The sequence below is a fragment of the Pseudorca crassidens genome, chromosome 3 (genome assembly GCF_039906515.1).
Source record: "Pseudorca crassidens isolate mPseCra1 chromosome 3, mPseCra1.hap1, whole genome shotgun sequence".
In the NCBI taxonomy this organism is placed as follows: domain Eukaryota; kingdom Metazoa; phylum Chordata; class Mammalia; order Artiodactyla; family Delphinidae; genus Pseudorca; species Pseudorca crassidens.
In genome coordinates, this window is record NC_090298.1 from 82,636,006 (window position 1) to 82,657,909 (window position 21,904).

Here is a 21,904-nt window from a genome sequence, read left to right on the forward strand (position 1 = left end):
ATACCTCAGTTTTTTAAAAAAAGATGATGATGTGAGCAACACCTGAAGCATAATCCATGAAAGAAAAAAACTGAGAAACTGAACTTTATAAAAGTTAGACTCTTCTACTTTGCAGAAGATACTGTTAGGAGGAAGACAGGCCACAGACGAGGAGAAAATATTTGGGAAATATGTATCTGAAAAGAACTTCTATCCAAAATACACAAAGAACTCTTAGAATTCAAATATAAGAAAACAATACAATTAAAAAAAAATTTGAGAAATAAATAAATACCTCATCAAAGAAGACAATGGACGAGAAATAAGCATATGACAAATGTTTGACATTATTTGTCATTACGTAACTGCAAATTAAAACAACAATGACCGAACACTACACACCTATTAGAATGGATAAAAGTTTTTTAATTGAGAATACCAAATTCTGGCAAGGATGTAGAGAAAAAGGAATTCTCATTCATTGTTGTTGGGAATGCAAACTGGTACAGCCACTCTGGAAAACAGTTTGGCAGTTTCTTAGAAATTTAAACTCTGTCTTACCATATAATCCAGCAGTCACTCTCCTACATATTTACTTGAAAACCTAAGTCTACACTAAAACCTGCACAGGATGGTTTATAGCAACCCTATTCATTATTGTCATGAGTGGAAGCAACCAAAATATGCTTCAATAGGCAAATCGACAAATGGTGGTACATTCATATACTATTCAGTGATAAAAAGAAATGAGTTATCAAGGAATGAAAGGACATGGAGGAATCTTAAACACATTTTGAAGTGAAAGAAGTCAGTCTGAAAAGGCTATATATTGTGTGATTCCAATTATATGACATTCTGGAAAAGAACAAATATAGAAATGATAAAATATTCAGAGCCAGGGATTTGGGAGCATGAAGGAGGGGTTGAATAGGTGATTTTTTTTTCAGGTGATGAAACTGTGATGTATGATACTGTAATGGTGGATACATGACATTCTGCATTTGTCAAAACCCTTAGAATGTTACAACGTAGGGAGGGAGATGCAGGAGGGAGGAGATATGGGAACATATGTATATGTATAACTGATTCACTTTGTTATAAGGCAGAAACTAACACACCATTATAAAGCAATTATACTCCAATAAAGATGTAAAAAAAAAAAATGTTACAACGTAAAAGCCAAACCTTAATGTATGCAAGTTCAAAAATCATCATTTAAGACAACAAAGGATCTGAAAATGGAATACAGACTGTGACAAAAGTATCCATATTAGAAACATATTGAACAGCATTACTGAAAACGGCTGGGACATAAAGGTGCTGACCTTAGTAACTTTTTTAGGTATGAGTGGCTTCTGTAAGACTAAAGGCAAAAGGAACTGAACATGAACATTGTACTCTAATTCATAAAGTTTTGTCCTGTGGCAGTATGAGTTTAAAACTCTGACACTGTTATGCATGTATACTGAAACTGAGAAATTAAATGAATTGTGGATAACAGGAACCTGATTTCTCACTGTTGGAGTATTTACAATAGCAAAAGAAATAGACTAGACTGACTGATATGGTAATAATCTTGAGTTGAAGACATCAATATGAACTCATATGTACCATATATGAATAATGAGGGATAGATATACAGCTATTTATGGCCATGTGCATGTACATGTGTTGCTATACAGACATATTTTCTTGCTATTTCAGCTGAGAGAGTCTAGAAGAAATAACCCAGCAGCAATGAGCACACCCAACACCCAGACCTTGATTTCTAATACCTTTCTCCAATAAAAGGAACCAGAGATTTTTTGGGAAAATGACTGATTATAAAACTGGGTAGGAGATATGCAAGCTGAACCTGGAGCATCTTGTATTGCCAGAAAATAAGGATGTACAAAAAAAGCACACACACATATACGTAAATACACACACATTGATGGGCATAAGTTAAAGAAACAAAGAAGCCAACTGAAAGCTCCCAATGGCCAAAGCCGAAACAATTTAAGCAAGAAAACCAATAAAGTAGCATTAGGTTATAACCCTAAGTATAAAATAGTCATGAATTCATACTGATGTAAAAGAATGGTTGAATACTTAAAGAAGAGTAGGAGAAGAGACAAATCTGCTATGCAAAAGATTTCCAAATAATTTATATAGATACTGTGCCCTCAGGAGGAAAAGCATAAATCCATTTCCTAAGACGGGGCTATGCATAGTGTCTTTTCTTCCAAAGACTGAAATATGGAGTATAAAAAAGTTTGGGTGGGAATAACTTTGCAGTGGATAAACTTGACAAATACTACCTTAGAGAGATGATGATTAACATCACCAATGATAAATCATGTTAATAATGCATATCCTTGGTATGATATGATGAAGATGTCAATTTACCTCTGTGGTATTCCTCCCTAAAGCTCAAGCCCAGTCTACTCAAGAGGAAAACATTAGAAAATTCCAACAGATCAGTATCATCCAAAATACCTGAAAAGTGCTCCTCAAAACTGTCAAGTCTATCCAAAAAAAAATAAGAAAAATCAGAGAAAATGTCACAGGCAAGAGGAGCCTAAGGAGACATGACTAAATGCAAAATCATATCCTAGATGGGATCCTGGAATAGATGAAGGATACTGGGTGAAAAAAAATAAGGAAGTATGAATAAACTGCAACTTTAATAATAAGAATTATATTTGAAAACAGCTCATGCAGCTCAATAACAAAAAAACAAACAACCCAATCAAAAATGGGCAGAAGACCTAAATAGACATTTCTCTTAGGCATTTCTGACCTGTTCAACATCACTAATTATTAGAGAAATGCAAATCAAATCTATAATGAGGTATCACCTCACACCAGTCAGAATGGCCATCATTAAAAGTCTACAAGTAACAAATGCTGAAGAGGGTGTGGACAAAAGGGAACCCTGTTATACTGTTGATGGGAATGTAAATTGGTACAGCCACTATGCAAAACAGTATGGAGGTTCCTCAGAAAACCAAAAATAGAATTACCATATGATCCAGCAATCCTACTCCTGGGCATATATCTGGACAAAACTATAATTTGAAATGATACCTGCACCCCAGTGTTCATTGCAACCCTATTTACAGTAGCCAAGACATGGAAGCAACCTAAATGCCCATCGACAGAGGAATGGATAAAGGAGATGTGGTACATATATACAGTGAAATATTACTCAGCCATAAAAAAATAATGAAATAATGCCATTTGCAGCAATGGATGGACTTAGAGATTATCATACTGAGTAAGTCAGAAAGAGAAAGACAAATACCATATGTTATCACTTATATGTAGAATCTAAAATAACACACAAATGAACTTATTTACAAAACAGAAACAGACTCACAGACATAGAAAACAAACTTATGGTTACCAAAGGGGAAAGGGGGTGGAGAAAGGATAAATTACAAAGAAAGAAAACAATTATATTTGATCATTAATTATAACAAGTGTACCATACTAATGTAAGATGTTATTAGGGGAAACTGGGTGTGGGGTAAATAGAAACTCTCTTTACTATTTTCTCAGTGTTGCTGCAAATCTAAAGCCATTCCAAAAAGTAAAGTCTATTTTTAAAAAGTTAATGTGGCAAAAGATAGGTTCAGAAGAAGAAATAAGGAAAACTGAGAAAAATATTGCCTCTGATAAAAAGATGTAGAAAAATTTTTAGTCATTTAAATCTCTGAAGATAGTGAACTGCAAAGAATATGAGTGAAATGACAAATAATCAAGTGTATTTTATATTGTACAGAATATTTCATATTAATAAATAGTACATTCAATAAAAATTATATTCTGTTAGGTTTTTTAAAAAAATATATATATATGTAAATATTGATTTTACTGAACTTGCTAGTTTGTGAACAGGCTGTTATGGCATATATTTCCAAGATTTGAAGGAGTTTTTATTACTAGAAATTATTTTTTGGCCACTAGAGGAAATAACAGCTTCTGCAAATGATATATTCAAAGTTAAAAATTGTTTAGGATTATATTAAATAATTTAATACTATGCTGAATAATCTTTATTCTTTCTGTATATTCATGGAGTGGGATATTTTTAGATATAAATAAATATAGATATAGATAGATTTTTAGATATAAATAAATATAGATTATTTAGATATAAATAAATATAAATAAATATAATATTTATTATATTTCTGCATATAATTTACATAGTTTATCAAAATTATATATGTCTGCAATAGGTAAGCTAATTTTCCTTGCTTAAAAAGTTCTGAGAAATATATGAAAAAGAGAGAGAGAGAGAAGCCCCTGACATTCAGAAGCTGGTCTGACGGTCACATCTAAGCCATTTATTCTCCCATTTGATAAACAATTTCACAATATACCAATTTCAGACACGGTTACTCTGAGACACAATCATGAAAAACAGCAAGGCCACTTCATAATTTTGTCTAAGAACAAACAAAAACATGGTAACTCCACCACCCACAAGAAAACGCTCTCCTTGTTCAGACACTAAACTAGTACCTTCTACTTCTTTACCCATAGCACTGCCCCTGCTTTCTGACAGTGTTCATTCCTGAGAGCCGTCTCTTCCTTACACCCTTTCCCAAATCACCCAACCAGAATTTAAATTCCATCGCAGATTCTTTTTAACACCCTCTTATAAGAAATTCCACGTTCCTCCATGGTGTATGCTCTCCTTTGACGAGGTGAGTACCTCATTTGTTCACTTCTGGCATCACAAAAAATAGAGAACCTTTACAGTTCAGAAGATCTAATCAGCAAATTCTCTCTGTAAATTACTTACCCTTGGAAAAAAGTTAGCATACTAGTTCTTTCAGGGTATTAAAATAACCACTAAAATAACTGCTCAACAGAGTTTATTATGATAAAAAATAACATTTTTTTTTGGTAACTGCAGAGCAGATTGCCATCTTTCTCATCCACTTGGCCAGATTTTCCCAACCACTAAGCTTGTCCTGTTTTCCCCTCTGTCTTGCGTCTTGCTGCTCATCGTTCTGTTTGACTTCTCCATTTATAAAGCGTGAGCAGTACCAACACAGAACAGCCTGTTACAGAGGCTTAGTTCTTTATCAAGGCAAAGATTCAAAGATTCCAGAACTGTATGAAGGGATCAGATCTACAGTAAGAGGCTGCCAGAACATAAATATTAACCCTATGTGTGCTTTAAAGTAGGCTGTGGTGGTTAGAGTATAACATGAAAGTGTTATGCAAAATGTTTATTCTTGTTTTGGAAGGACAAAATTCAAGGATATTTCTTAACCTTCTAATGATTCTAGAGGTTCTCTAGTGCATTCAATTCCGTATCTAACTCTTATGCTAACAGTTTGTGTAATATTGGGCAGCCATATAAATAGTTACTCAGTTTCTTTCTCCTTTAATAAGTATCCATTGCTTTAGACAAACTGAACAATGTTCTTAAAGGAATAATAAAAAAAACTGGGTATCTAGTTATTAATCAATTTGTCTACTTATCTATCAGTTACCTGTTCATTCACCCATCAATCCATTTATTCATTAATCTATCTAACTTATTGATTGCCTGTCATTTATCTCTTATAGTTGAAGTCCTTGCTTTGCTGGTTTATCACCTGCGTCATGTGATTTGGAGCAGGTTACCTCTCTAACTTAATCTCACACCACTCTCCCACTCATTGGGCTCCATCACAGCTGGCAAAGTCTGATCTTAGGAGCTTTGCATTTTCTCTCTAATGCCTGGAAAGCTCTTTGACAGATAAGTATTTGGCTTTCATTCTGTTTTTCTTCGGGTCTTCAGTCATGTGTTACCTCTTCATGAGAATTTCCTTGAACCCTTCCTAAAATTATGTCCCTTGTCCATGACACTTCCTATTCCTAATTCTCTACTTCCTTCTTCTGCTTAAAACAAATATTACAATTGTTTTATTTATATATTTTACTTATTTTGTCTCTTATCTTTCTCCTCAACTAGAATGTGAGCTCTACTAGGGCAGAGATGTCTGTTGGTTTAGTGCTGCTTCCCCAGTATCTAGAATGGAACTTGCCCATAGAAATCCGCATTAAAAATTACTTAGAGTTTCCCTGGTGGCGCAGTGGTTGAAAGTCCGCCTGCCAATGCGGGGAACACGGGTTCGTGCCCCGGTCCGGGAAGATCCCACATGCTACGGAGCGGCTGGGCCCGTGAGCCATGGCCGCTGAGCCTGCGCGTCCAGAGCCTGTGCTCCGCCACGGGAGAGGCCACAACAGTGAGAGGCCCGTGTACCGCAAAAAAAAAAAAAAAAAAAAAAAAAAAATTATTTGGATTCATGGAGCTCTTGAGAAGATAAAAAGACATGGTGCAAGTAAGGTGCTTGCCACTGAACCTGGTACAGACTATAGACTAAATAGATGGTACACATTGTCTTGTATTATTTTATATAACTTCATTCAGAGAACACTTACCACCCCCATGAAACTCAAGTACTCATTCTCTTGGAGGGTATTATTAGTTATTTAGTTGTTATTAGAGAAATTACTAGGTTTTAGTCATAGACTATATATAAATATATATATATATAAATATCTACAGATATTAGACATGACAGTATATTTTTACAAGAAAATATATTTTGAGTAACTTACCATAACTATGAGGTTATGACTTAAGTAACACATGACAATAAGTTTCAGTGGCATTTGCATAACTATAACTCAATCATAATATTCATAATCAAGTCAGAATCATTGTAGATAAGTATAGCTTTAATGAATGCAGTTAATTAACCTTAATTTACAAATGAGTGCATTTAAATAATTTTGAATTAGGTTTATGGGGATAATGTTATATATATAAAGATTATATGTATTATAATATTATTTCTCTCTCTAGTAGAGAAAAGCAACACATTATTCTCTATCAATTTTAAATAAAGTATCAGCTCCTTATACAGTTAATTCATCCACTTTTTCTTGGTGTTGGAGTATAAAATAAAATGCGTATACTTATCTAATGTGACATAAATAATAGGAGTGACATCTATGATGATTAGTCATATGATTGCCTATGCCTCTTAAAATTATAAAATTGTAGCTTCCAGTAAGAAAACATTTCATGCATTAAAAGCATCACCAACCAAAATATAAATCATGAGTTGTGGTACAACTTGAATGGAAAATGTGTATAGTATATACATGGAGATAATGCATGGTAGTTTCTAGTATTGGTTTATATCAGGGACAATATTATGAAACAACTAGATAATTTTTGGTGAAATAAAAAAAGCTTTAAATAAAAAGTTTAAAGTGCTAATAGCCTTGTCTTTTTAATTTACCAAGAATGTGGATTCATAATTCAGAATGCTTTTTTTTTTTTTTACATCTTTATTGGAGTATAATTGCTTTACAATGGTGTGTTAGTTTCTGCTTTATAACAAAGTGAATCAGTTATACATATACATATGTTCCCATATCTCTTCCCTCTTGTGTCTCCCTCCCTCCCACCCTCCCTATCCCACCCCTCCAGGCAGTCACAAAGCACCGAGCTGATCTCCCTGTGCTATGCGGCTGCTTCCCACTAGCTATCTACCTTACGTTTGGTAGTGTATATATGTCCATGCCTCTCTCTCGCTTTGTCACAGCTCACCCTTCCCCCTCCCCATATCCTCAAGTCCATTCTCTAGTAGGTCTGTGTCTTTATTCCTGTCTTACCCCTAGGTTCTTCATGACATTTTTTTTTCTTAATTCCATATATATGTGTTAGCATATGGTATTTGTCTTTCTCTTTCTGACTTACCTCACTCTGTATGACAGACTCTAGGTCTATCCACCTCATTACAAATAGCTCAATTTCGTTTCTTTTTATGGCTGAGTAATATTCCATTGTATATATGTGCCACATCTTCTTTATCCATTCATCCAATGATGGACATTTACGTTGTTTCCATCTCTGGGCTATTGTAAATAGAGCTGCAATGAACATTTTGGTACATGACTCTTTTTGAATTATGGTTTTCTCAGGGTATATGCCCAGTAGTGGGATTGCTGGGTCATATGGTAGTTCTATTTGTAGTTTTTTAAGGAACCTCCATACTGTTCTCCACAGTGGCTGTATCAATTTACATTCCTACCAACAGTGCAAGAGGGTTCCCTTTTCTCCACACCCTCTCCAGCATTTATTGTTTCTAGATTTTTGGATGATGGCCATTCTGACTGGTGTGAGATGATATCTCATTGTAGTTTTGATTTGCATTTCTCTAATGATTAATGATGTTGAGCATTCTTTCATGTGTTTGTTGGCAGTCTGTATATCTTCTTTGGGGAAATGTCTATTTAGGTCTTCTGCCCATTTTTGGATTGGGTTGCTTGTTTTTTTGTTATTGAGCTGCATGAGCTGCTTATAAATTTTGGAGATTATTCCTTTGTCAGTTGCTTCATTTGCAAATATTTTCTCCCATTCTGAGGGTTGTCTTTTGGTCTTGTTTATGGTTTCCTTTGCTGTGCAAAAGCTTTGAAGTTTCATTAGGTCCCATTTGTTTATTATTGTTTTTATTTCCATTTCTCTAGGAGGTTCTCTTTTAACCCTGGAAGTATGACTTTGAGTAAATCACCTCACCTCTCCAAGTTTAATTTTTCTCTTATTTAAAAGAGAAATAATATTATAATACACATAATCTTTATATATATAACATTATCCACATAAACCTTTCTAAAAATAAGTATTTAATAAATAATAGTACTAGTAGTGGTTATAATCATAATAATAGTATTCGCAACAGGGGAAAGACTAGCCTTACTCTGATACTAAAGATACTAAAGAACTATCCTTGATAGTTCTTTTCCTCACATTTATGAGTCTTGCACCTCTTGAAGGGGAGAATTACAAGGTGAGAAAGATATCCCCTTGTCCCCATGTTGGGTCAGTCTTCTCTGTAGATCCCCCAGGAAGCAGCATTGCACCAACCCTGTGGCTTCCCAAATACAAACCTGGCATGAAATCTATTCCGTTTGTCCCAAATTAGATTACTATCATGATGTCTATAAACTAATGAACATGTAATCTATGTACAAGGAAAAGGAGGTGAATGTGACACCCATCTTGCTATTACTCTGCACACGGTAATACCTGATGTCTCTAAATCTTGGTCATTTTATATATATCGTTTGGGTGGCACTATCCCATTGACCAATCTAGTCTGTAATTAAAAGCACCTATACAAGGAGGTAACAGTTTGCTGTCCTATGTGGAAAACAAAGTTTAAAATCTGACATTATGCCCTTCTTTAACTGCTGGGTGAGGAAGTTTCCACTCTAGGTATTCAAACAAGCCAGTTTCCAAATTAAATAGGGCTGAAAAACAAACTCATGGTGAGAAAAAGTACCTCTTATATAAGAAAATTCAGACTGTGACTTTATTTTACTGTTCCATTTTTTTAAACATATTTATTGGAGTATAATTGCTTTACAATGGTGTGTTAGTTTCTGCTTTATAACAAAGTGAATCAGCTATACAAATACATATATCCCCATATCTCCTCCCTCTTGCGTCTCCCTCCCATCATTTTAAAACATATTCCAAAAATAATTATTTCAACACTCAGTATCATTATATATAGGTATATGAGAATGGATACATGTGTATGTATGGCTGAGTCACTTTTCTGTGCACCTGACACTATCACATTCTTAATCAGCTATACTCCAATATAAAATAAAAAGGTTAAAAGAATTATTATAGGTATATGAACTTTTTTTTTTTTTTTTTTTGATGGAGAAATCAGGGCATTTTACTGATGATGACAATGTATACTACTTCACGCTTAGGTAATGCGGTCACGATAAGGCCCTAGCCCAGGCCTTATGTTTCTCCTAAGGATCCTTGGGGGCAAACTTCTCCTGCAGTTCCTTCCACACGCCTTTATTCATCTCCTTAAACTCTTCCAAGGTATCTGTGGACAGGACCAGTTTGTATTCTTCCAGGGACAGGCCACTGAAGCTTGTGTCTCTGGCGCGAGGGTACTTGTGTTTGTAGTAGTTTGAATGGAGAAGTACTAAGCTCTCGTACAACTGATCACAGGCCTCAGGCTCTGCAATCTGGGTGTTCTCTCCCTCCCGAAAGGCGTGCGCTACCCGCTCCCACTGATAAGCGCCCAAGTCCCGGCCTCGTTTGGTCTTGTCCACTGGCCATTCCTCACAGAGTTTGAGAAAATTCTGGTAGCAGCTGGCCGCCATTTGGGGGCCTGAACTTTATTTTTAAATTTTTTTTGGAGGGGTACGCGGACCTCTCACTGTTTTGGCCTCTCCCGTTGTGGAGCACAGGCTCTGGACGCGCAGGCTCAGCGGCCATGGCTCACGGTCCCAGCCGCTCCCCGGCATGTGGGATACTCCCAGACCGGGGCACGAACCTGTGTCCCCTGCATCGGCAGGCGAACTCTCAACCACTGCGCCACCAGGGAAACCCCTGAACTTTATTTTTTAAAGTGCTTTCAAATCAAGTTATCAATTCCCCAGAGACATAGAACACATTTAATTAACAGATATGTTTTATAAATGACAGCACAGAAGAATGTGAAAATACTGAAGAAAGGAGAGACAGTCAGAAAGCTGGATTGGAGCAGATGCAAGAACAGATTTTGTTTTTGGACCACCAGGGATCTCTTCCAGATACCCAGTATCCCTTCGTGGATATCTGGCAGTCCTCAGCCATACTAAAATCTACCATCTTCAGTTACTATTCTTATCTAGGGTATGATAGTTGATAAAGCTATTAAAAAGTCAGATTTAGAGTGGACCACAACAATGAATTTTAACTCATAATTCTGCTAAAAAGTCTCCAAACCATCCACATTTTTCTTAAATTTGTAGTTATATTATATATATATCTATATCTATAGATATATATATATATATTTTTTTTTTTTTTTTGCGGTATGCGGGTCTCTCACTGTTGTGGTCTCTCCTGTTGCGGAGCACAGGCTCCGGACGCGCAGGCTCAGTGGCCATGGCTCATGGGCCCAGCCACTCCGTGGCATGTGGGATCTTCCCGGACCGAGGCACGAACCCATGTTCCCTGCATTGGCAAGCGGACTCTCAACCTCTGCGCCACCAGGGAAGCCCTATTTCTATATTTTAAACCATTCATAACTTGCAGATATAGAGAGTCTATACCAAAAACTCAGCAAAGTTTTTGGGTGAAATAGATCATAGTGAGCCGTCACGTCAAAGTCAGTTTTACATTTTAGATTTAAATTGGCTTGAGAAATAGATATGCCAGTTATTATGGGGAGAGTCAAAAAGTATATGCTAAGGTTTCATTGAACAATATAAACCTTTTCCCCACATACTGAAAAATTTCTGATACATAAAATGATTTTGATTTTAAGATTGTAAAAATATGTTTTCACTTGATCATTTTAAGTACATTGCTTTATGAACATTTTTAAATAGGCTGTACTATTTAATTTTCCTCTTAGTATATTTATCAAAATATTTTTATTTTGGCTTTGTTTTAATTAATATTTGCTTCTTAAGTAAATAAAATGCCATTTGATGTGTTCACTTTCAAAATGATGAACAATGTTTTTTTTTAATTAAACAACTTAAAACTCACTCCTACAACTATATTTATCTTTCATCCATTCTTTCTAAATGATGTGTAATTCTCCTTCCTGTGCATTTATTTCACGTCATCTATCCACTCTCCATGTGACAGACACTTAATCTGACTCCAGCTTACCAGCTGAGCTGATAGTAGGGTGAGGCAAGTGAGGCAGATGGGGCACAACACTTAAGGAGGCACTTACTCTCAGGGTGAGTGTGCTATCCTGTACTCATGTTTTACATGACCTTTAGAGTGAGTGCCTCCTTAAAATCTGCACCTGAGTTGTCTCACTTACCTCAACTTAGTCCTCAACCAAGAACAAACACAATATTTCTTAGTCCACAACCAAGACAACCTTTTACATGTCCCTTTTTGACTTTATATGAGGATAGATTTGGATTATATACCTGGTAAAAGAACAGATTTATCACAGGGTATGTGTCTACAAACTGACTCACTGGTACTAGATTACTTTCCAAATGTCCACAACAATCTACACTCCATTAGATGTGCGTGAAGTTTCCTATTACATTATTGCGTTCTTAGTATTATTTAGTGTGCTAATGCCTCTAAAGTGATATTCTTGCTTTAATTTACATATTTATGATCACTAATGATTCTATGACTTCCCCTTATGCATGATTGGTAGCTTTTTGGTTTTAATTTTTTGAAAATTCCATCTCATATCTTTCACACTTAATTGTATCAGAATTGCTCTTTACAGAAGAATTTCTCATACTCTAGGTATTGATTCTTAGTTGATTTTAAGTGTCAGAAATATATGCCCCCAATCTATTATCTGTTTATTAACTTGATACATGGTGCCTTTCATTAAAATTTTTCTTGATATAGTCAGATTTATTAATTTTCTTTCTTTTGGTTTGTACTTTTACGTTTTTTTTAAAGAAGTTCTACTACCCTAGATAGTCTTCTAGATTTTCTTCTATTAACTTTATACTTTTACCTTTCAACTTTAGGTCTTTCATCTCTGTAGAGGCCACCATCATATGTGGTGTTAGCTAATGTGAATGAATGGATTCTGATCCCTCCTATTCTATTTTCTCCCGATGATACAATTACATATCAAAGAGGCTGTAAGAACTGCCTCTAGAGGAGGACTATACACCTCTACCCCCATTGACTCTGGTGTTGCTCACATGAGTAAAGCAATATGGGCAGACATGAAATGGTGGAATGTCAAGCAGAGACTTTGAAAGGCATCAGGTATTTCCATTGGCTCCTCTTGCCTTCCTGCTATCCACCATGAAAAGAGCACGCCCCCAATGACTGCAATGCCTTTCACCTCTGTTTCAGAATGAGAGATACATGGAACAACCCCAAATCCAAGCCTAGCTGATCTCAGCCAACCCACAGATTATCGAGTCCATGGGCAAGAAATATGAGTGCTGCAATGGAATCTAACTAACAGATACACGAATACCTTTTTACTTTCCTTCATGTAGATAGCCATTTTTCTGTCAAGATGACATGAAAAAGTGTAATAATTTAAAAGGTTTCCAAAAGATCTAAATAGCTATCTTATATAAAATGATATAAAACTCCTCTATTCATATTAAAGAACAATTTCCCAGAGGTCAAACTAATCATGAGCATCTTAAGAGGAAGTAGAGTTTACATTCACTGCTAAAGCACACTGCTACATTTTTCTAACAGGAGAGTATTTTGAGGATGTCAATACGTGCACAGTTCTCAACAAAGTGTACAACTGGGGTGTTGAGATCATAACAGTGAAATGTGTACTTTGGAGGTTCATCTAAAAAAACTGAAGTTAGACTGACTAACTGACAAATTTAAGTTGATTCTTTAGAGTGACAAATAATCTCTCTAATTATAGGACCTATCTGTGTCTAGTCATTTTTCCTGAATATTGTCCCAAAACTTCCAGCAATATAGGTGGCCAAACTGTGATTGACGGCCACAACTTTGACACTTAGAAGTGCTTTATTCACTACTCAGCTTCTTTATTATTTTAGTCATTTACTTTACTCAATGATTTGGGCTACCCTATTTATTAGTCTTAGAAACATACACAGGTACTGTTGTAGTCTATTGAGGGAGGTGATATTATAAAATAATTCCACAGACAATTTTTTTCTTTCTTTTCTTTCTTGTATATCTTACTTTTTTCCACTTTTTTCCCTTATCTTCTAAAACTCTATTTTCTTAGCTATTTAGGTCATAGCTCTGAAAATTAATTACTGCTTATATAAGATATTGCACGGATAAAAAGACACCTAAGTGAAAATGATCCTGTTGCTCTCATCCTAAACCATACCCCACAGGGAGTCAAAAAATTGTAATAAGTATCTAATATATATTCCATCATATTTGCATAATATTTCTTAATTTCATTTTAATAAAGTCATTATCAATGAGGAAGAATAATTCTATTACATCTCCCAATAGGCCCATAGAATACTATCATAATAATAATGATAAATATCATTTAGTGGAGAGTATGTGCCAGGATACTATACTAAATGTAGCTGTCATGATCAGGTAAGTTCTGCTGTAGTAACAAACAAATCCTGGAATATCAGGTACTTACTACTATAAAAATTTATTTCTCATTTAGGAAGAATTCAATGCCTCCATTTCCTGATGGCTGCCTTCCATGGTTTCTAGGATTGTCAAGGCAGGGCAAGAGAGAGATGCAACAGAGGAAGAAACACACTAACTCATAACTGCTGCAGACTAGAAATGACACATCAATTCCTCTTGCAGTCCTGCAGTCCCACACAGACTCTGAATTAGGCTTGTGAATGTGGTCATCCTGTCTGCCCAGAAAGTGAAAATAGTCAGTTGAACAATTAGAACTGTGTTCACTAAATGGATAAACTATGTTACCATTTAAATCTATTCATAGTCCTATGAACCTACTCTCAGGACTACTAATTACAAGCAATCTCACACTTTTATTCCAAAATCAGGACCACTTTCTCCACCTGTCACCAGCTGAACAATCATGGGATTATGGGCAAGGTTTTAAAATGTAATGCATTCCCAGAAACAGGTTAGCTCACTGGCCACCATTATGTGACCCAAGGACATTTAACCCTACTCCAGTATTTGCTATCAGACAAGGACTTCAGGAAACCCCTTTCCTTGGTGGAGGGCCACCACACCCAGAAATAGAAAGGTTTGGTGTTCACAGGTTCATTAGCCCTAACCATCCAGTGGAAATTGGAATAAATGGAAAGGTCCTAGCAGTCAGTATTACAATAATAATTTTAAACTGTAACATGAGGAATTTGTAAAGATGAAAATTTGGAAAGGGAAATGAGAAGACAGGAACAAGCAAAGAGACAAGAATGAGCAGTGATAGCAAGAAAAAAAAAGTTAAGAGACTCATTGAATTGAAAAAGAGCACAGCCTCTCACAATCTCTAAAAGTACAGAAGTTTGAAGACTTTTCACTCTCATTTTTCTTTCTCTCTTCCTGTCTTTTATCTTGCTTTGTTTTTGTTTTGTTTGTTTTTTTTCTCTTCTCTGGCATTGGTCTTATTCACAATTATACAGAAGTATCTTTGAAAAATTCTCTTGCTTTTAAAAAGCTTAAAAGGATAAATTCAGCCATCCGATTTAGGGAATTTGCCAGATTAATCTTTGTTAGGAGGGTAAAAAAATAATGGTAAGTAAAAGAAACAAGTTTAAAAATTCAAGTCTCTCCCTAATTCTTGCTTTCTCCCTCATTCCTCCACCCTGACCTCCTTTCTTTCAGACACTCTCCTTTTGTCACCTCCATTAAAGGAGCTGAAGGAATATCAGTCAATGACCTTCCCTCAGTGTGAGGGACAAAACTACAAAATCAGGCCTTTAATCTGAACCTCAGAAGAATGCGGGGTTTAGACAGGCATGTGCCAAGCTGCTGCACCCTGCGTCCTGACACACCTACGTATCCCGCTATTTTTAGTAACAACATCAAAAGTAATTTCAGCAGTTGATAAAACCAAATGACTTCTTACAACATTACCATTAGAGTATTTTATGTACCATAAAATAGGCACTAATTACCACAGGAAGTCAGGACAGCTTTATATTTTTCTCTCTAAATGACACAAAACATTGTAAGCACTATAGTTAGTATCATTTTGTCATGAGTTCTTTATAGATTTAAATATAGACCATTCCCAAGCTCATTTTTCAAAGCTTATGTTTGAAAAATCATGAATGACATATTTACACTATAAGTATTTCTTAAAAATAGACGCAGGGAGTTTATTTTGGTCCCAAAACAAAAATGTTCACTTATGCTAAACAAGCACCAGAGAGAGTTTCATATCCAAGCCTCCAATTTTCTACTTGATTCCTTGTCAGCAACAATGAAGTTTTCCAGCAAATGGAAAGGATTTAAACATGGCAAATTCCAATGGTAAGGCTACAAAAATTGTCTTCGTAGTGCAGGCACTAAACCTAGATAGCAGAGGAGAGAGTTTTATTTTATTGGATTATTACAAATTCATAGCCTTGAGATCACGGTACTTCTGGGATAGAATAAGATCAAGTTTAAATGTCTTAGTGTCCTTTTCTATACTGTAGTTTACAAATTCTGTAATGTCCTTCACACAGAATACTTTTAAGGAGAGATCAAAAAGTAAATAAATGGGGCTTCCCTCGTGGCGCGGTGGTTGCGAGTCCACCTGCCGATGCAGGGGACATGGGTTCGTGCCGCGGTTTGGGAAGATCCCACATGCCGCGGAGTGGCTGGGCCCGTGAGCCATGGCTGCTGAGCCTGCACGTCCGGAGCCTGTGCTCCGCGACGGGAGAGGCCCGCATAACGCAAAAAAAAAAAAAAAAAAAAAAGTAAATAAATGAGCACCACATGCATTACATAAAAATTAACATTGGCTGCAAAGTATGTTAAATCATGGGCTGAATACAATTATACTTTGAATACAGTGTGTTGTTTCTTCCAGTTTATTCCTATTCTAGGCAATTTCAAATCCATTTTTTTATTTCAAAGCCAAGCTACAATTTGCCAAGTTATTATATTTTTATCACACAGCAATGTTACCAGTGGGTATTCAATGTGTACTAGTACAATAACAATAATTGTATGTTGCATTTGTGTAGAAGTTGAACAAATGTAACACAATTGCAAGTGAAAATATATTCTCATATATTTCTAATATAAAGAAATATAACTCTGAGCTTAGAGTCACTAGGTACTCAATATCATATAATTAGTAATGACTGACACAGAGACTTGACACAATTTTCTCACTCAAAGTCCAGGAATAAGAGAAAAAATTTATAAAGTAAAGTAAAAGAGCCTTGGTATTAAACTTTTAACCATTAGTTATAATAAATAGTAATGTAAGATATAGTTTTATAAATATAATTTATGCTACACAACTATAGTAGTCTTGAAAAGAAATGAAGGAGTACAGGAAATTCTTACATGTTTGTCTCATTAGAAAGAATCTACATGTTGTGATTTCAAACTTTTTATCTCAGATCCTTTCCTTTAGTATTCCTTAAGGAAGTAAGATAGTGAAAAATAAGGAATATCATGCATTCATTCAATGCCAACTATGTGCCAGGCACTGTGCTCTTTGATTGGAACTCAAATGTGAAATGCATTCTCCTTACCATTAAGGAGAGTGTTTTGGGAATAAGCAGAAAAATATACATACAATTCCAATTCAACATGATTATTATGAAATTTGTATGTAAGAAACGTACAAGAGCCTAAATACTTCTGTCTTAAAGCTTCTACTTGTCCTATCTCACAACAGCTTATTTACAATGTATTGCTTTTGAAGATGTCAAGATTACAACAAAGGATATAACTTTCCTATGAATTATTTGTCATTTTGCAAACCAGGCGTGAGTTTTAAACAAGGGGAAAAGCCAAAAAGAAAGTGACTGTATATTATTCTGTGAAATTATATTGCCAATCTCTTCTATGTGGCCTGGAATTAAATAAAACAGAAGAATTAGCAAAGATTATACATTAAGTTTTGTTGGTCATGCACTCTACAAAACTACCTGGCAAAATGGGTATGTAAAGATAAGATCCAGCTTACAGTCCATATGTAGAACTACACACCTTGGCATTGGGCCTTGTCCATAGGTTTTTGTCCAATTCAGGTAAAGGTTATTTATGGACTAATGACAGCCCTGAGTTTTAGGGCCTCTGTTGCTGGGCATGCCATCAGAAGTCTGCCCCTGTTAAAGATCCCCAGAGCTCGTTTCGGCACCACATATACTAAAATTGAGACAATACACAGAGAACAGCATGGCCCCTGTGCAAAGATGACATACAAATTTGTGAGGCATTTCATATTTTTCCATCTCATGTCCATGGATCGGAAGAATTAATATTGTTAAAATGACCATACTACCCAAAACCATCTACAGATTCAATGCAATCCCCATCAAAATACCAAAGGTATTGTTCACAGAAATAGAAGAAACAATTCTAAACTGTGTGCAACTAAAAAAGACCCTGAATAGCCAAAGCAATTCTGAGAAAGAATAACAAAGACAGAGCCATCACACTTCCTGATTTCAAACTGTACTACAAAGCTATAGTAATAAAAAACAGTATGGTACTGGCACACAAATAGACACATAGAGCAATGAAACAGAATAGACAGCCCAGAATTAAATCATGGCATACATGGTCAACTAATATTTGACAAGGAAGCAAAGAAAGGATAGAGGAGAAAGGATAGTCTTTTCAACAAATGCTTCTGGAAAAACTAAAAAAACACATACAAACTATGAAATTGGACCCCTATCACACACTACTCACAAAATCTAACTTTATATGGATCAAAGAACATAAGAACTGATACCATAGAAGAAAGTGTAGGGAAGAAAATGTAGGGAAGAAGCCTATCGATCTTGGTCTTGGCAATGATTTTTTTAGATGTGATGCCAAAAGCACAGAAAACAAAAGCAAAAATCAACAAATGGCACTACATCAAGCTCAAAAGCTTCTGCACAGAAAAAAAAACTAATTAACAAAATGAAAAGACAGTCTATAGAATAGGAAAAAAATTTTGCAAACCAAATATTGGATAAGGAGTTAATATCCAAAATATAAAGAACTCATACAACTTAATAACAAACACACAATCCAATTCAAAATGGGCAGAAAAACTAAATAGACATTTTTCCAAAGAGGACATCAAAATGGCCAAGAAGAACATGAAAAGATGCTCAACATCACTAATCATCTGGAAAATGCAAATCAAAACCACAATGAGATATCACCTCACACCTGTAGAATGGCTATCATCAAGACAAGAGACAACAGGTGCTAGCAAGGATGTGATGAAACAGGAACCCTCGTACACTGGTGGTAGGAATGTAAATTGGTTCAACCACTATAAACAATATGGAGGTTCCTCAAAAATTAAAAGTCATCTACCACAGGATCAAGCAATTTTGGCTATATACTGAAAGGAAATAAAAACACAATTGTGACAAGATATATGCACTCCCATGTTTACTGAAGCAGTTTTCACAATATGATGACCAAAAAATTGGAAACAACCCAAATGCCCATCAACAGATGAATGAATAAATAAGATGTGATACATATACACAATGGAATATTATTCAGCCATGAGGATATCCTGCCATTTTAGACAAGACGGATAGACCTTGAGCACATTATGCTAAGTGAGGTTAAGTCAGAGAATGACAAGTACTGTATGATATCACTTATATGTGGAATCTAAAAACAATTTAACCTTTAAAAAACAGAGAGTAAAATGGTAGCTACTAGGGGATGGGGTGGGTAGGGAGGATAAGATTGATAATTCAAGGGTACAAACTTGATACGGGGAGTAAATAAGCAACAGAAATCTAATGCACAGTATAATTAATATAGACAATAATATTGCACTATAATTATATAATTTGATAAATATTGCTACATTAGCAATCACATTACAGTGTATAAAAGTATCAAAGTAACATGCTGTACACCTTAAATTTACATGTCAAATTTATTCAACTAAAAAAAGACACATATAATAATGGAACAGAATTGACAGCCCAGAAATAAACACCACATTGTATATGGCCAATTAACTTCTGACAAAAGCGCCAAGAATATACAATGGAGAAAAGATAGTCTCTTCAATAAATGGTATTGGGAAAACTGGTCTCTTATCTTACACCATACAGAAAAATCATCTCAAAATGGATTAAAGACTTTACATGTCAATGTCTACTTAGACAATATCACACCATTTCAGGCAAACTATAAGAATCTTGAATAGTGTAATTCTATTTATACCCCCAGACTTTATATTATTGTTGTAATATAGTTCACATCTAAATACATCATAAACCCCAAAATACAGTGTTATAATTTTTATTTAATTTTAAAAAAAAAGATCCCCCAAATTAGGCCAAGCATTCTAAAGAACTCATCCACACTCAGTTCATGAGGGTCACAACCCCAGTAATTGAGTTCAGAATTTCCTTGGAGGATTTATCTGTCCATTTCACACTTCTCTTTGAGAGGATGTGAAATGGCCCAGATCCTACTGGTCTGTAATGGAAATCATCATGCTTAACAAATATAACACAGGACATTTAAATGTTAATTACTAAAAAAAAAAAAAAAAGTTCCATATGTCAAAGTAACCCCAATTATTTCCCCTTAAGTCTTACTTTAACCTTGGGGAATTTCATACATTGTTAAATATTATCTCCCAAACAGTGAATCCTAGAATCCCCTTCCCCATAATTTTATACTCTAGCCCAACTTTTTCCCAAAATACTTTCGCCTGATTCCCTTGGTAATGATTAGACATATTGGGAGGCTTTAAAAATTAAGTGCAGATAATAGAATTGTTAAACAAACAATGGCTTGTTTTAAAACTGTCCTTCTGCCCAGAGTATAAAGCCCCCATGTTCTATCATGCACAGCCTTAAGAAAGTCAAATACTGGACTCAAAGACAGGCAGGAGCAATATATTTTTTTCAATCTGTCTCCTAGAGTAATGGAAATAAAAATGAAAATAAACAAATGGGACCTAATTAAACTCAAAACCTTTTGCACAGCAAAGGAAACCATAAACAAAGTGAAAAGACAACCCACAGAATGGGAGAAAATATTTGCAAACGATGCAACTGGCAAGGGATTAGTCTCCAAAATTTATAAACAGCTCATGCAGCTCAATATCAAAAAAACAAACAACCCAATCCAAAAATGGGCAGAAGACCTAAATAGACACTTCTCCAAAGAAGACATACAGATGGCCAAGGGGCACATGAAAAGATACTCAACATCGCTAATAGAGAAATGTAAATCAAAACTAAAATGACATTATCACCTCACACCAGACAGAATGGCCATCATCAAAGTCTACAAACAATAAATGCTGGAGAGGGTGTGGAGAGAAAGGAACCATCCTACACTGTTGATGGGAATGTAAACTGGTACAACCACTATGGAGAACAGTATGGAGGTTCCTTAAAACTAAAAATAGAACTACCATATTATCCATCAATCTCACTCCTGGGCATATATCTGGAGAAAACCATAATTTGAAAAGATACATGCACTGCAGTGTTCATTGCAGCACTATTTACAATAGCCAAGATATGGAAGCAACCTAAATGTCCATCGACAGAGAAATGGATAAAGATGTGGAATATTAGCCATTGAAAAGAATGAAAAAATACCATTTGCAGCAACATGAATGGACATGGAGATTCTCATGCTAAGTGAAGTAAGTCAGATAGAGAAAGACAAATATCATATGATATCGCTTATACGTGGAATCTAAAATAATTGATACAAATGAACTTATTTACAAAACAGAAACAGATTCACAGACTTAGAAAACAAACTTATGGTTACCAAAGGGGAAAGGCAGGGGTAAGGGATAAATTGGGAGTTTGGGATTGACATATACAACACTACTATATTTAAAATAGATAACCAACAAGGACCTACTGTATAACACAGGGAACTCTGCTCAGTATTCTGTAATAACCTAAATGGGAAAAGAATTTGCAAAAGAATAGATATATGTATAACTGAGTCACTTTGCTGTACACCTGAAACTAACACAACATTGTAAATCAACTATAGTCCAATATAAAATAAAATTTTTTTAAAGATTTAAATAAATAAATAAAATATATTATTTAAAAAATAGACTGGCAGGCCTTCAGAAGCAACTTTTCTGGATTTCTCATTTCCTTCCTCTTCCCAGGGATTACTATTTCATATTCCACTATCAAGGAGTCCTCCTTGTTAAAAATAAAAACACTCTGAATCATCTGCACTCAAGAATACCAAGAGACAGAGTTCCATTCTATACCCCACCTAGGCGTTCACTGAGTTCCACTTTCTAGTATGAGAAAT

At 35.3% G+C, this 21,904-nt stretch overlaps 1 non-coding gene and 1 pseudogene across 1 annotated transcript; one reads left to right on the forward strand and one right to left on the reverse strand.

Annotated features, from left to right (window-relative positions):
* Positions 1-9,774: 9,774 nt before the first annotated feature.
* On the reverse strand, positions 9,775-10,173 carry LOC137220753 (ubiquinol-cytochrome c reductase complex assembly factor 2 pseudogene; annotated as a pseudogene).
* A 7,576-nt stretch (positions 10,174-17,749) lies between these two features.
* On the forward strand, positions 17,750-17,855 carry LOC137222838 (U6 spliceosomal RNA). Its single transcript, XR_010942627.1, has one exon. It is a non-coding gene; the product is annotated as a U6 spliceosomal RNA (small nuclear RNA).
* Positions 17,856-21,904: the final 4,049 nt, after the last annotated feature.